The following is a 17,148-nucleotide window of genomic DNA, read 5'->3' as shown; positions in this document are numbered from 1 at the left end:
CATCATGGAGTAGTAGCTCAATTTAATGCCATCCAGGTAGTCGAAACCATGTCTCTGCCAATTCATCATGAGATGCAACAGATTTTAAATAACCATCGGACGGTCTTTGACAAGCCTAATGAGCTTCCACCCTCGCGAGGGGAACATGATCATAGCATCACCTTGGTTCCAGGGGCCCAACCCCCAAATGTGCGGCCATACAGATATCCGTTCACCCAAAAGAATGAAATAGAAAAAATCATCAAGGAACTGTTGGAAGTAGGTGTCATTCGTCCCAACATTAGTCCTTATTCATCCCCAGTGGTCATGGTGCTCAAGAAAGATGGGGAGTGGCGGATGTGTCCTGACTTCAGGGCCCTTAATAAGTTGACAGTCAAAGATAAATTTCCCATCCCGGTGGTTGACGATTTGCTGGACGAACTCAATGGGGCTCAATTCTTCACTAAGTTGGATCTTCGCTCAGGCTACCACCAAATTCGCATGAAGGAATTCGACATTCCCAAGACGGCTTTCAGAACTCATGAAGGCCATTATGAGTTCCCGATCATGCCATTTGGTCTTTGTAATGCCCCCTCTACTTTTCAGAGCCTTATGAATCACATTCTCAAACCATATCTCAAAAAATTTGTCCTTGTCTTCTTCGATGACATCCTCATCGATAGTGGCACTTGGGCTGCACATCTTCAGCATGTAGATCTACTCTTGCAGCTGCTCCGCAAGCATAAATTATTTGTCAAGATGTCTAAGTGTTCGTTTGGCATGGAAGAAGTTGAGTATTTGGGCCACATTGTGGGGCATGAAGGTGTCAAGGTGGACCCCAAAAAGATCCAGGCAATGCAAGAATGGCCTCAACCTAAGACCTTGAAGAGCTTGAGAGTATTTTTGGGTCTCACAGGCTATTATCGTAAATTTGTCCGCAACTATGGCTGCATAGCGAAACCACTCACTCAACTCCTAAATAAAAATTCCTTCTTCTGGAACGAGGAAGCACAACAGGCATTTACCACTCTCAAAAACGCCATGTGTTCCACTCCAGTCTTAGCACTACCTGACTTCACCAAATCCTTTGTCATTGAATGTGATGCTTCGAGTACAGGTATTGATGGCCATCTTACATGCAGTCGAGACCTGGCGACCTTACTTATTGGGGTGACGTTTCCAAATCCGCACAGATCATCACAGTCTTAAATATTTTTTGGAGCAACGCCTATCCTCCCCGCAACAAAATAAATGGTTAGCCAAAATGCTGGGATATGATTATGATATCATTTACAAGAAAGGGAAAGAAAATAGTGTAGCAGATGCATTATCTCGCCAATTTGAGGAGGAAAGTACTCTGCTCGCAATTTCCCTCCCCATTCCAGACTGGATTGAAGAGGCTCGCAGGGAATGGTTTTCACACCCCGGGCTCTCCCAACTCATTTCTCAATTGCAGGTAGATCCTAATTCCACCAAGGGCTACTCGTGGCAGAATGATATTCTTCGCTATAAGGACAGAGTCGTAATCTCACCAACATCCACCCTCAAAATTCGCATTTTGGCAGAATTGCGCTCATCTCCCATTGCAGGACATTCGGGCTTTCAGAAGACGTATGCTCGCACTAGAAGATCATTTTTTTGGACAGGCATGAAAAAGGACATCCTTACCTTCGTAGCAGAATGTGAGGTATGTCAACGCCACAAAGGGGAAACCGTCAACACACCAGGCACATTACAACCATTGCCCATTCCGACATCAATTTGGACGGAGGTTTCTATGGATTTCATTACAGGTCTTCCAAAGTTAGGGAACAAATCAGTCATCATGGTGGTTGTGGACCGACTATCGAAGTATGCTCATTTCTGTGCCCTACCCCACCCATTTACACCAACTTTGGTTGCTCAATCTTTCATGGATCAGATCTTCAAATTGCATGGCATGCCCACTTCTATTGTGTCCGACCGCGACCCGATCTTCACCAGTAATTTTTGGCAGGAACTCTTCAGAATACAAGGCACTCAACTCAAACTCAGTACTTCATATCATCCGCAAACAGATGGTCAAACCGAAGTCGTCAACAAATGTCTAGAAACCTACCTTAGGTGTTTCACTTCAGAAAAGCAACACCTTTGGGTAGAGTGGTTACCTCTGGCTGAATGGTGGTATAACACCAACTATCATGCCACCACCAAAATGACTCCCTATGAAGCAGTATATGGTCAACTTCCGCCTTCCCCTACTTCTTATCTCAAGGGGTGCTCCAAAGTACAAGCAGTGGATCAACTCCTACAACACCGCGCAACCATGCTCGCCCATCTTAGAGAGAATCTTCATCAAGCTCAAAACCACATGAAGCAACAGGTCAACCAGCATCGCTCAGAGCGCCAATTTCAAGAAGGGGACCAGGTCTTTTTGAGGCTACAATCATATAAGCAAACATCACTCAAAGACAAGGGTTGTCAAAAGCTCTCTCCAAAATTCTACGGACCATACCAAGTACTTCAACGCATTGGAGAAGTGGCTTACAAGTTGGCTTTGCCACCTACGGAAAAAATCCATCCAGTTCTCTATGTATCGTGCCTCAAGAAAGTGATTGGGAACAATTGCCGAGTTCAAACCAGTCTACCTAAATTGGACGAAGAAGGGTCAATCTGGCTTCAACTCGAACAGGTTCTAGACACACGAGACAAGCACCTGCACGGTCGCATGATTAAGGAAGTCCTCGTCAAATGGAAAGACACCTCTCCGGAAGATGCAACTTGGGAACCAGCCACTATTCTTCAGCAGTTTCCGCAGCTTCAACCTTGAGGACAAGGCTAGTCTTAAGGGGGAGGGCATGTTAGGGTCCCACCCTAACCCCCTTATTTATGTCATGGGATCACGCCATAGTCAAGAGTCAATAAAGCCCATATTAATATTTGTAAGTGGTTAACCCGCAATTAATGATGGGCCCATAGTTAGTTGCAAATGGGTCGTACTATTAGATAGATGGTATTAATAAAACCCATGGTCTTGGCCCATGGTATTGCATGTATGAGTCATATATAAAGGATAGAGACTCCCTACGAGGAGCATTGTGTCTTATTTTTTATTCGAGCTCTGCTCTATTGGAGGTTGCCCCCTCGAAGAGGCAAGTGAACATTACTCTCTGAATAATAAAATCATTGCTATTCTGTGTTCTGGGTATCTTTTCTTCGCATATTCTATATTTGGGTATCATTTTGCAGGTTAAGAGCATAACAAATACAAACCATTCAATCACATGATCAACATATTTAACATACTTATTAAGCAATGACACATGGAAAACATCATGGAATTTCACTTTCAGAGGCGGTGCAAGATGATAGCCTACCGGTCTGATCCTCTCAATAATACCAAAAGGTCCACAAAACCAGGCTGCCATCTTGGCACATGATCCAATCTGCAAGGAGATCTTATTTGGTTTGATAAGTAAGTAAACCTGTTACCAAACCTGGAACTCCTTCAACAACCTATTCCAATCTGCATATTTCTTCTACCTACCATGTGCTTCTTTCAAATTATTCTTGATTACCTACATTTCCTATTCCATATCTACCAACATGTCCAGTCCAATAAACACCCTGTTAACCAGATCGCTCAAATTGATGGGAGTATTGCAACTCTGCCCATATAATGCGTGAAACAAACTCATCTTCAAATATTCATGATACCCAATTTTGTAAGCAAACTCTACTAATGGATGATACTCTTCCCACTTTAACTGTTGATGCATCACATGCATCCTCAACATATCCTCCAATATCTTATTAACCCTCTCAATATGTCCATCTATCTGAAGATGATAAGATGTACTGAAGGCCAAATCTATGCCCAAAACTGCAAACAACTCCTTCCAAAACTTAGAAGTGAAATTCTCATCCCTGTTTGTCACAATATTCTTCAGAATGCCATGCAATCTAACCACATCCCTGATGAAGACCTTCGCTACATCACTCGTTGAGAATGTAGACTTGACTAGAATGAAGTGCACTACATTTTTCAACTTCTCCACAACAACCATGATGGAATCATGTTGTCTCACTGTCCTCGGAAAAGCTATGATAAAGTATATGGAAATGACCTCCCATTTCCACTTTGGAATCGGAATCGGGTGTACCAGTCCACTTGGATGCTTACACTTTGCCTTCACCTATATAAAATCCAAGCACCTAGCCACAAACTCTTCTACAACCTTCTTTAGATTCAACCAATAATAAAACTTCTTCATTGCAGTGAATGTCTTTTGATAACTTGAGTGGCCTAAATATGGTTTCACATGAAAATTCCTCAATATCACCTTCTTTAGCTCACTTCTATCTAGCAGATATATTGTTAGCTTGATGGGCCCTGACCTAGGTTCAACATTAATTAGCCAATAAAATCCTTACACTACTGGCCCTTTCGGCATCAATCCGTGGAGCACAGACTGAATTCTCACCCGAAGTAGTATGGGGGGATGCAAGAACCAAGTTTCCACACCCTGAGATGGTTGTGATGTCAATTTTATATCCTAACCCTTCCCTCAAAGTACTTCTCTTATTCCGCTTTAAAACCTTTGCAAAATCCTCCGATCATCCTTTGCAAACCCTAAATAGTCAATTCAATCACTTACATACCTCTGTAATTACCCTTACTTCTATGTCTACCCAGATTAACTTAAGTATTAGTAAACTTCAACTTGTATTATGATTATCTTTGCGTAAACAAATATTCTTACTTGCATTCATATGACAAAGTAAAACTCATAGATTCATGCATCAATATAGTATTAAATCATAAACCTAGTGTTCAACATAACATAACCACAAAACTTCATAATGGAAGTAAAATAGCTCATACATAGATATCTCTAGAATAATTCTCTTTATTTATGGTTCATATTGCCAATACAGACTATAACTACCCTTACCACACAATTGCAGGGATCCACGCACTCAGTGCAGACTTCTATCCTAGGCCTCTATGTACTCAGCTATAGAGCCTCCACCTACGCTAATACTCTTCACTCTTAGCTTTCACAAACCCAAAAAATTACTTAGAACTATACAAAAAACTGCCTTAGACACTTCTAAGATTCCCTTTTTACACATTCCCATGGCTTGCGGATGAAGGGAGGATCTCATCAAGTCGAAAAAATCAATCTAAACTAAGGGCGGAAACCCTTTTTGACTTCTTACATCTTCACACTCTGTGACCACAAAATGTGGAGACTTTACATTCTTTATACAAAACTTGGGCCTTTATTCCCAAAACTTAGGCTTTTATCCCCAAAATTGACCCCAAGGGACACATTCCCAACAAGTCCCCAACACAAATTTGGTGACTCACCTTGAGTCACTTAGCCAGTGGGGAGATCTTGTCGTGAAGACCTTCCAGCTCCACCAATACAACTGTAACATCGACGGTACACTATGTTGCCGCCTGCTTAACTTGCTTGACCAGCTTCTTTATTGTTGGCTTTGCGCTGTTTACCTGTATTTTATGTTGTGTCGCCTGCAGACTGGCCAACTTCCCTTCAATGGAAGCAGTGAGTACATAGGCTTCCTCCAGCCAAGGCCCTAATCTGGCCTTCAGTATTGTCTCCTTGCACTGAGCTACATCCACCTATTCCTTTAGGGCCTTTGCTTCCTATAGCTTTACCAACCTCTGTGTGATGGCGATAGTGCACGCCATTGCTTTGACCTCATCATACTTCTGCTGCAGCTCCTGTGCCTCAGTTAGCAATATTTAGAGGTTGGGATCTTAATATAGATTGGTTGTTACTTTAAGCACCTGCTAGAAGAGCGTAGTGAAATACTTCTCAGCAATGTCAATAGCTGTAATGACATCTTTTATAGTGGTTGTGTGTTGCTCTCAGACTTCTGGTGGAGTCGAAGGCTGGGCCCCAACTCAAGTTCTATGATCTTAAGGTTTCGTTCAAACTGAACCTTCGCCAGCTTTGTTCGTGCCTCGCGTACACCTGCAGCAAGCTTCTAGATCTTTCTATCAACTGGTGCATCTTCGAGGATGTTCAGTTCTAGAATAGTCTTGCATGCCTGAGCCACCACAGTTATTGCGTTCTCATTATTTTCTGTGATCTTCTTAAGAATATCAATCGTAGATGATTTTTTGGCAAACATCTGTGCATTGTTCACCTTCTTCTCACTGATAACGTTTAAGGCGTGTTGTTCCCAAGCTCGTATTTCCATGATCACACCATCTAGCAGGGTGTGAATGGATTCACCTGGAAGCACAACAAAGTTTAACCCAACTTGTTTGATGGCACTGATAGTGGCCCTGTGATCTTATGCTTCTATGGTTAATGCTCCATCCGGCAGTGCAACATCCTAGGATCCATTATATACACTATCTCTGCTATGTCTGAGGTTCCTGGTACCAAAATACTTGACACCACACTACCCCACCCTACAGTGCTCTGCACCTGAGTCACCTGGATATGTAGCTTGTGCAGACTTGTTTCAATGATGACCAAGGCCTATTTTTGCCACTGCTCAAACTACTACAATAGTTCTGTGGTCACGTCCCTCATTGTATCAACGATACCATTCAAATCACCCTCTGTCAAGGTGATTAGGTCCAGGGATGATTTTCTGGCCTTGGACTTCTTCCATAGCCCTACTTTCTTGTGCTCCCATGTGCACTTAACCCAGAAAGGAGTAGTATCTGGGTCCACTCCTCCCTTCTCTTAGTGCTGCTCCTCCTCATCTGTTTGTGGAGAAGGAAAATTCTAACTCCTGTCAGAATCATGGTCATCCTCTTCCTCCTCCCCTTCTGCTTATGTTTTGGTCATGCACTCTTCTTTGGCTTTGTCCTCAGCTTCCTTCCTTCATTCTTTGGCCAACTGCTCCATCTTTAACCTGGCCTCTTTCTTCTTCTGCTTCGCGGAAGACTTACTAGTCCCAGCTGATAAGTTTGAGGCCTTGCGCCACTCTGCGGGCCAACTATCCAAAACCGTGGTGATTGCATCATCCATCACTGGGTATGGAAGATCATACCATTTCTGTGTGGGGTCCTTCCATGCTCTGATGGAAAAATAGTGGAAGTTGGCCTTGAACTCCACATACTCGGACCATTGCTTAAAGATAGTCGATGAGAGCAGTGGCTTGCGGTTGATGGCAACACGGATGCTGGACTCCATGAGAATCCAAAATATCTTATTGTCCTTGATCCTTTGGGGGTCCTTCGTGTCCCAGAGTGAAGTGAACTTCACTGCTTCTAGCATCTCCAGTGCAATCGGGGGAAACTGTCTGTCGTCTAACAAGTCCCACGAAACTACTACAATCGACAACAGCAACCATGTGCAGTGGAATGTCTTTCTTTGATCTTGCACTTCTCGGAAGTTCGCGAGGAAGTCACTACAAAGATAGTGCACCCAGTTAAATTGTATACCCTCTACGCACTGGGCTAGTAAAGAAACCACTGGTGCTAGCACTTTGTCTGTGTGACACTTCCTCATAATCTTCCCCACCAAAATTTGAGTGGCTACTTTAATTGCGAGATTGGTTATGCTGGAGATGGAATAGCCGCAAAACTTCTTGGAAACCTTGAACTTGTCCTTCATATTTTCATTGAGGTTGCACTCACTCAACTTTTCACCAAATTCCATGGCCAGATTCAAACCTAAGTGTAGGAGCAAGGTGATATCATGGATCAGCAAGTCAGTGATTGGTATCAGATCTTCTAACCATAGGCAGCCATCGTGCACCAAGCGCAACAACTACTTGATCACTATAAAAGTTATGGGTGCATAGTTGTAATGTGGCACCCATATTAGGTTCAAAAATCTTGCCTTCTCCACCCCTTTTATCCACTTTCTTGGTTCTAGCATAGTCACACCAGAGTCTTTATAGAAGACGCGGTGCATGAATGTATTAGTCGCCGAGTGGGGAAAGTGATCTGTATCTGCTAAATCCAAGTCCTCCAACTTCAAAAGGGGGATACACGCCAAGCGCAGGTCCTTCGAATGTGATTTTGTTTGGTAACAACAGGGTGAATAGTGTGATTTTGTTCTCATCGATGTCTTTTGTTACCTTTGCCTTACCTCGGCGTACAGGGATATATGGTGGTAGCTTGGAGATAGGGTCTGCCCCCTCAACGTCAACACCTTCTCACCCCATGTCAACATCTTCTACACCCACACCAACATCCTCTATGTCCTCATCAGGTTCGAGGTCTACTACCTTAACCTGATCTTATGTAGTAGCCTCGTCTTTCTTTTGGTGTTTCCTTGGCGACTTATGCACCGGCTGTGTTTCTTTCTGCTTATCCTTCATCATCTTGGGTCCTTCTTTGGGCAGTGTGGGCATCAGCTTGGGTGACCTTGGTGAATTGGGTACTTCTACAGGTACCTCTGCACTCGCTACCTCTGGGGCAGCGAGTTCAGATGCCATGGCTTCCCCGACACTTGCAATCTCCACAGGTGCTTACATAATGCTAGTTAAAAGTTCTTGAGTCTCCTTTGGAATCTAAAACATTGCACTTTCTACCAAAGCCTCAAAATAATCAAGGTTCATGTGCGCCTGATAGCTCAACACCTCAATTCTCAAAATGCCAAGTTTTTTTCGTTGGTTGGCCATCTATAATTTATAGGCAATTTCAAATTTGAATCTGATCGTTACCCCCAAAATCAGTTCATAAATGCAAGAGTGGTGACATATTTTCAAAGATGTTGCTCTTAAATTCCAACTTAATTACCCCCCCCCCCCCCCCCCCCCCGCCCCCGCTCCATTTAGTCGTTTTCTGACTATCAAGTCATGAACAGTGACCATAACGGTCACTTTCTAGCTACCCTATGCGGTCTCTCCTTCAGTAACACAACTCCCCTCGCTCTTCTGCTGACACTGTGACAATCCTCCATTCTGCACAGTACCCTAATCGTGCAGCTGTACAACCCGGCTAGTGTAGTTTATAGTCCCACGCCTCCTTTTAGATACCTAGAGTGGTAAGACTGTGCTTCCACCACATAGTCATCTGGATGGATCCCCAGTGTATGGCTTCAATCAGCTACCATTCACCCTTCCTGAGAATGGTTCTCCATTCAACTTTACCAACAGAGTTGCTCCACCATCGGTAATCTCCTTGATTGCATAGGGCCCCAGCCAATGCATTTGAAATTTTCTTGGAAATTTATCAAACTTGCTGTCATATAATAACAATAAATCGTTTACCTTGAAGGTGCACACTTTGATGGGTCAATCATGCCATGCATTTTCATGTTCCTTTTGAACTTGCTGATGGAATCCAGCCAGAAACCTATATTCTTCTAGTTCTGCCAGCTACGCGAGCCTTTCTTCCATGCCTCCATGATCTGCCATTCTTGTGAACACTGCTATGTGCAGACTAGGTACAATGCATTCCATTGGCATCATAGCTTCAACGCCATAAACCAGCCTAAAAGGAGTTTGTCCAGTCAGCTTCTTACAAGTTGTTCTGTAAGCCCATAGCACCGCAGGTATGTGAACATCCTAGTCATTTCTTTGTGTATTTCAAACCTTTGTTAGTGTGTTTTCCAGTATCTTATTAAATGCCTCTACTGTTCCATTATCCTGCAGGTGATATGGTGCACTTTTCTAATGGTAGACCTTAAATTCCTTCATCATCGTGCTAATCGACTCATTAAGAAATTGTGTACCACGATTGCTCATTAAATTTTTTGGATAACCAAACCTTGTCAGCACATAATCAAAGATGAATTTTGCTGCTATCACGCTTGTGCAGTCCTTCATAGGTTGTGCCTCTGCCCATTTGGTTAAGTACTCAGTCACGATGATGATGTACCACACGCCCGTCTTCTTTCCTAGAGGCTGAATTGGTTCCACAAAGTCAATTGCCTACTTCTCGAAGCGCTGTAATGATATCTATGAATTCAATGGAAGCTCATCCCTCCAAAAGGGTTTTCCAGTCCTTTGGCATGCATCACATGCCCTACAATATGCTTTTGAATCCTTATGCAGTGTCGGCCACCACAACCCAGTGCGTAGAATCTTCTGCGGTGTTGCTTTTCCTGCATAATGTCCTCCCACGACTCGTCCATGAGCCTCAGTGAGGATTTTGTTTCATTCAAATTCTAGCACATAACATCGTAGTATTTCATTTGATCCCATTTTGTACAATTATCCTGGAATGATAAAAAATTCTACTGAATGCTTCACCAATTTCTTCTTTTGTTGGCTAGTATATCCTTTTGGAGCCATTCCCGTCATCGGGAAGTGTATAATATCTTCAAAGTGGTTGTTAGTGACATGAATTGCAAAGAGTTATGTGTCAGGTAGTCCTTACTCTAAATTGGTAGGCTCCTCTCCTATTTCAATGCGCGACAGATGATCCGGTCCAGCATTCAATCGTCCTGGTTTAAAAATAAATTCAAAATCATATTCTTGAAACAATAACATCCTTCTGCATATTTTCCCCCTCAACACAAGCTTGTTCACCAAGTAATTTAATGCATAATGATCTGTATACATCTTAAAATGTCTTCTTGACAAGTAGTTCCTAAACTTCTAGGGCACGTATACCATAACCAGACGTTCATGCTCTGTCGTCGAATAATTCTTCTTAGATATAGATAACTTCCTACTTGCGGATTCTATGGGATGATCTAATTCCTCCTCACCTTCCTATGTCAGTATTTCTCCCAACATAATACATGACACGTCCACATGCACATGGAATTCCTTCTTCCAATCCAGGAATACTAGGATCGGCACGGTGACCATTTTCTCTTTTAGCATATCAAAGCTCTTCTAACATTCCTCATTCCAACAGAATGTAGCATCCTTTCTTAACAATTTATCCATCAGCGAGGTGATATGGGCATAGATTTTGATGAACTTTCTATAGTACCATGTATGCCCCAATGTTGTGCTTAGTTGTTTCACACTTCTTGGTACCTCCAAATTGATTAGAACCACGATATTCGCAGGGTCTACCATCAAGCCTTATATGCATACCACGTGACCGAGTAGATCCGAAAAGGGACACAGAACAAACATTTCTTATGATTGAGTGAAATCTTGTACCTCCAGCATGTATCTAACATCAAGCACAAACTTGCTACGTGGCGCTTTACCAATCCAAACATTGTCCAATCGTCAAAGTATACCTCTAGAAATTTGTGAATGAAATCTTTGAATGTTGTGATGACAACGCACAAGATTTCCAATGCATTCTTCAACCCAAAAGTAATCACAATATACTGGAGTCATCCCCATTCAGTCATGAAGGTCATCTTACTCCTATCCTCCAGTGCAATCTTGATCTGATGGTACCCTGAGAACCCATCAGTAAACGAATATGCTTCTTGGCCACCAACATTATCTAGCGCCGCATCCTTTTGTTTCTTGTCCCAAACTACCATTGGGCTTACCCAATCAGACTGCTCAACTGGTTCAATGATACGTTCTACAAAAATTTTATCCAAATCCAAATGGACACTTTCTTTGCACTTCAGATTGAGGCAGTAAGGTCTTTGCATAACTGGCTTCGCATCCGGTTTTAGAGTGATCTCCATGACACCCAAGTCCCCTGTTATCCCTGTTAGATCTGAAAAATTCATGGGGAATAGATCTTGCTATTCACAGAGTAGTTTGACAACCTTATCTACTGTTGCATCATCCAAGTAGTCCCCAATCTTTGCAAAATTCGGTTCTGCCTCCTTGCTAATGTTCACTTGTCTAGTTTGGGTGGTTCAGTTAAGTCTGGGTTCTCTAGTTGTGGTCCTTCAACTTTGCGGTCACCTTCTGTCAGGATATTAATCTTCCTTGGCTCTTCATCTTCTTCTTCCATTGTTACATTATATCACTCCAGCTTGTGGCTTAGCTGGGTAGTCCAATTAGGTTGAATCAAATCTAGAGGATCCTGCAGTATCCTAAAGATCACTGCCTTAACCTCCTATAATGCTTCGTCGATACATTCAAACCCATCTTCAAAGATGAATGTCATAAAACATCCTTGTCACAAAACATCCCATTCTTTAGTGCCATGGCAGAGTTATATCTCCAAGTACCAATTCATCGGTATAAAATCCAAGGTATGATAAAACAAATGGACCCACTCAGGCTAAGGCTTCGCTCCATACACTTCAGTCCATTTTGCCAAATGGTTGCGTGGATCATTCCTCCCATCATAATTTTCTGTTATCCACACTTGTGGGTGGCCAAACTGCACTCTCATGATTTTTTTGTACACATTCCAATCATCAAAACTTTCCTTATGTCTGTTCCACCATCTCACAGGTGTAGCACGCAGCACCTAGTCTAGGGCCTAGAAGTGATGTTTCTCTGGAACTTCTCTCTCAAATGCATCCAAAAAGTGATTAACATCAGTTAAACCATCATATTAAGGTAAACTTCTTACCTCTAATGATACACAACACAACGACTTGGTCATCATATTACAGTGCACTGTAGAGACTTCATGTAATCGATTCTACCAGTGCTCCAGTTCTTCGTCTGAATCTGACGTGTAGGAACTTTCGCGGTCCCATGTAATACATCCATTTGCTATCAGATTCACCCAGTCTTGATCTCATGCCATTATCTTATAAATCTAGTCCAAATCATCATCACTTTCATAATCGCGGACTGGTTCAGTATAGTGCGGTCCTTCTGCAGGATCCAGTGGCACCACTATGCGGAGCGATTTCTTCTAAAATATCATCTTCCGCTTCTTTAGATTGATTACCCCATTCATATCAGTGGTCCAATCGATCCCAAGGAGCGCGGGGTAGGGATTTCTATCATCCACAATCTCTATCACTTCAAAATCAGCTAGTGCGCTCACACCCTCAATATCAATCATTACCCCCTGTAACCTCTCCATTGGGCTGATTTTTTGCTGATTTGCCATCCTTAACTAAATCTAAGACCACTATAGTGCAGGTCTCCCCATTGTTATAGACATATTTGGGCACTGCAACCCCAATCTTATTGTCAATAAACCAAGGGCTCTTTAAACCCTAAAAGGGTTGTTTCATACCCTAAATGATCACGGTTAACTGATTACACCATTACCCAAAAGTTCCACCTGAAAAACCACTAAGAACTGGCAAAAACTAGACCATACTGACTGCTCCACTATTAGGGTACGATGCATACTGACTCCTACACTAGCCAGGTGTGATGCACACCGAAGAAGCCTTCTTTGGGGTGCAATGAGAGAGAATGGACAAATGTCCGAGATAGTTTGCTAAGTGGATGCTCATGGAATCTTCTAGAAAATTCTCCTATGACACTTGCCTCTCTGAATTCACCCAAGGATGAGTAAAATATCTAAGAAATCTCAAAGTGGAACCAAGAACAACAAGTGGAATGAAACTAATCAAAAACCCAGATATGACTCACACCCTTGTAGACATCTATAAATGGATCCCTCATCTGAGAGATCTAGAGGTTGGAATTTTGTAATTTGTAAGGAATTGTTGATAGTGAGTCTTTGAGAAAGAGCATTGTATTGTTGGGTGATTTTTCTTTTCATGAGGTGAAGAGGGCTTTGATGTTGGGAGGATGAAGCTGGATCAGAAAACTGGGTTGTAATTCTCCCTTCTATTTTAATAAAGTTCTTTGAGTTTTCCTCCATACAATCGTGTATTTTTGAATCTTGTTATTTATGAATGCTATTGTATGTTCAATTTATTTCTGATTCTGCATTGTTTGTGATATAATAGATCAAGATGCTTTGATGGTGTTTTATTACTTTGTTTCTACAGGTATTCTCTAAGTGGGACAAGTAGGAGAGGAGTTGCAAGCTCTATCAAGGGGGATAGAAATCAATCAAGGAGTCAAGCGGAAGATCCAGGTTGGTCCCTTTGCTTCTCTCTTATCTATCATACATAGAGGAAATCATAAATTTCTTTGATTGTTTGTTTCTAGGATAACTATCAATCCTAGTGGGGCTAGGAGATCGAAAAGACACTAGTTTTCCCGGAAAAACCCATTCTCTCCCATGTATGTTTCGACAAAACATTCACGTCTGATCCCAAATCTAAAATAACTTGATCCATCTCATATTCTCCTATTTGTGTAGTAAGCCTCATCTCATGCTCTGTTCTTGTCTTATGCCTGCCAATCTTTCTGACTACGCACTGTCTATTAGTAGTGTTTTCCTTCCCATTGCACCTATTGATCAGCTCCTGTAGTCCCTTCACATCTTTGTTATCGCGTAGTAGTTTCATGCAAGTCTCCAAGAATGTGGTAGTCATGGATGAGTCCATTTCTTCAGCTAGCTTCTCCTGATTCCTTGAGGTAGAGGACTCAATGAAGCTTTTCTTCACTTCCATAAGCATTTCTTTTTCTCTTTCTAGATTGAACCTGGTCTCCTTTTCTGGTGCTTTGCAAACCCACTCGCCTTCTTCAGGAAGCTTGTTCACCAGTCATCACTCCACTTCACAGCACAATATTTACCTTGGGATCTTCCTCGTGAGGCTCAACCCTCATCATCTGTAGGTTCTGAGTCGGATGCTGAGGCATCACCCCCTTTTCATGTAACTTAGCTAAAAATATAGGGAAATCCTTCGTCGCATGGTCAAACTGAGTACAATAGTGGCATGAAAAACATGTCAGATTCAAGTTGTCTCACCCGTAGTGTCCTGGTTCCCCACAATTGTACCAAATGAACTACCCTAGACCTCTACCAGGTCCTCCTCCACCTCGGCCTCATCTACGCCCCTGATACTCACCTCACACTCCTCCAACACCTTGGGCTAGAGGGTTTGTTTATACTTGCACCCTGTATACAGGTGTTCTATCCATCATTAAATCGTAACTATGGAAATTGCGCTCATCATGATCCACTGATTGACAGAAGTTGCAGAAGATTTGTTGCAGTGTCTGTACGAATTTCTACAGCAAATGGCAATTGTCTATCGCATGTTTTCCAGCTACCTGACAGATAGCACACCATAGCACGGGCCTTGTACTTGGCCTTGCTGGAGCTTCTGACCTTAGAGGCATTGGTCCCCCTGCTACAATATAATTTTCGAAAACTGGATAGTGATCTTTGTCATGCCCCTGGATTTTTCACTTCAGGCACCAAACATCTTTGCGCACCTCGGGCTAAGTTGTTATATCTTTCTTTAGACTCTGCATTTCTAGGCAAAGGTTCTGCAACTGTGCATGAATCTGTTGAACCCCAGATTATCATCTTACATTGGTGTCTCAAGCAATCTCATCGTAATTTCCAGAGCTTCGGCCTGGGTCTCAATCTTCTATTGTGATAGCGTAACCCTTATATGAGGCAAGAGTGAAGCCACAAACCATTCACGATGCTTCCCATCAATGAGATTCATGTTAGCCTCATGGATCATACACTTCAATCTCTGATCCAGATCCCAGGGTGTCTCACTAGGTTTCATCATGATCTCCTTGAATCCCATAATTATTCGCGCTTTATAGTTAGGTCTATTGAATTCCTTATTCAGTGGAATTTGGATATCTTCCAATGTGGACATTGGATTATCAGTGTAGTACTTAATGTACCACATTAGTGTGTGGTCCTACAAATCACTAACCAACATTGCTTTATTCATTTTATTATATGTGATACCCTAAGCTTCCCATATAGCCTTCACGATGAAGCAAAACTGGTAGGGATATTCATTTCCCATGCCCTTCAAAACAAGTAGCTTTACAGAGTTCACCATATTGAACAGTAGCAGAGGTGGAGGTGGTGTATGTGAAGGTGTATGCGGCAGAGGTGAATATGGAGGTGGTGCGGGTGGGTGAGATATTCGTGAGAACCCTTGCATTATCAACTGAACAATGCTCTACGGAGATGCATGTGCTACTTCCTCATCATCACCCAGAGGGGGTTCAATTAGCGAGCTATATTCAGGGCCTATTCTTCCCTTTCCTGAATGTCCTTCCACTTCACGTGGCCCCACACATCAAGGTAGCTGCATAATCTGCTTTTCACACAATGGCATCTTAATCCATGTATTTAACGATTTTAAATACTTACCTCATGGCTGCTTGAAGAAGCAGTGCTCTGCCTCACTGTAACTGACCGAGGTATCAACCACGAACTCTATCACAAATCCTCTTATGATACGACTGATCCAATGATCAAAAATGTGCTTGATATTATCTTTAGAGGTTTCTAATATCTGCGCTAACTCCGCGGTCCAAACTATTGGGCCGTCAAGCCTCCACCTTCCTTGGTCATCTGCCAATTTCATGATCCACTGATACAACTTGACCGGGAAGGAACAAAAGAATAATCTCACGTATTTCTTTGTACAGGTATCTATACAACCACTTTTCTTTTGTCAATCAAGGATTCTTGTTTTCCTGTGCTGTGAATTTGTGGATCTTTCTATCCAACTAGTATTCGATCTCTTCCTTAGTTGGATTCCAATGATACCAAATCACACATTTCATGATGCAGATCCTGGTCCCAAAAACATAACCATTTGTTGGCTTCATGGGCCTTGGCCCACGTTTAGTGATAATTAACTAAGAAAATCCCTACACTACTGGCCCTTTCGGGATCAATCCAGAGAGCATGGTTTGAAGTCTCACTCGAAGCAGTATGGGGGGATGCAGGAACCAAGTTTCTACACCTTGAGATGGTTGTGATGTCTGTTTTATACCCTAATTCTTCATTTGTGTAGACCTATAAGACCTTTAGGGCTTAAAAAAGTACTTCTCTTATTTGACTTTAAAGCCTCTGATCATCCTTCGCGGACCCTAAATAGTCAATTCAGATGCTTATACGTCTCAGTAATTACCGTTACTTTTGTGTCTACCTAGATTAAATTAAGTATTAGTTAAATTCAACTTGTATTATGGTTATATTCACGTAAACGGATATTCTTATTTGCGTTCATATGACAAAGTAAAACACATAGATTCACACATCAATATAGTATTAAATCATAAACCTAGTATTCAACATAACATAACCACAAAAATTCATAATGGAAGTAAAATAGCTCATACATAGATATTTCTAGAATAATTCTCTTTATTGATGGTTCAGATCTCTAGTATAGACTCTAACTGCCCTGCACACAAAGCTGTAGGGGTTCGTGCACTCAACAACGAACTTCTATCTTATGCCTTTTCACACTCAGTTGCATAGCCTCCACCTACACTAAGACTCTTCACTCTTAGCTCTCACAGACCCAAAAACTTACTTAAAATTGTACT

This window comes from Pinus tabuliformis, chromosome 2_2 (assembly GCF_031772625.1).
Source record: "Pinus tabuliformis cultivar Carrire ecotype Pingquan chromosome 2_2, CPIR1, whole genome shotgun sequence".
Taxonomy (NCBI): Eukaryota; Viridiplantae; Streptophyta; class Pinopsida; order Pinales; family Pinaceae; genus Pinus; species Pinus tabuliformis.
This window is presented reverse-complemented; position numbering follows the sequence as displayed.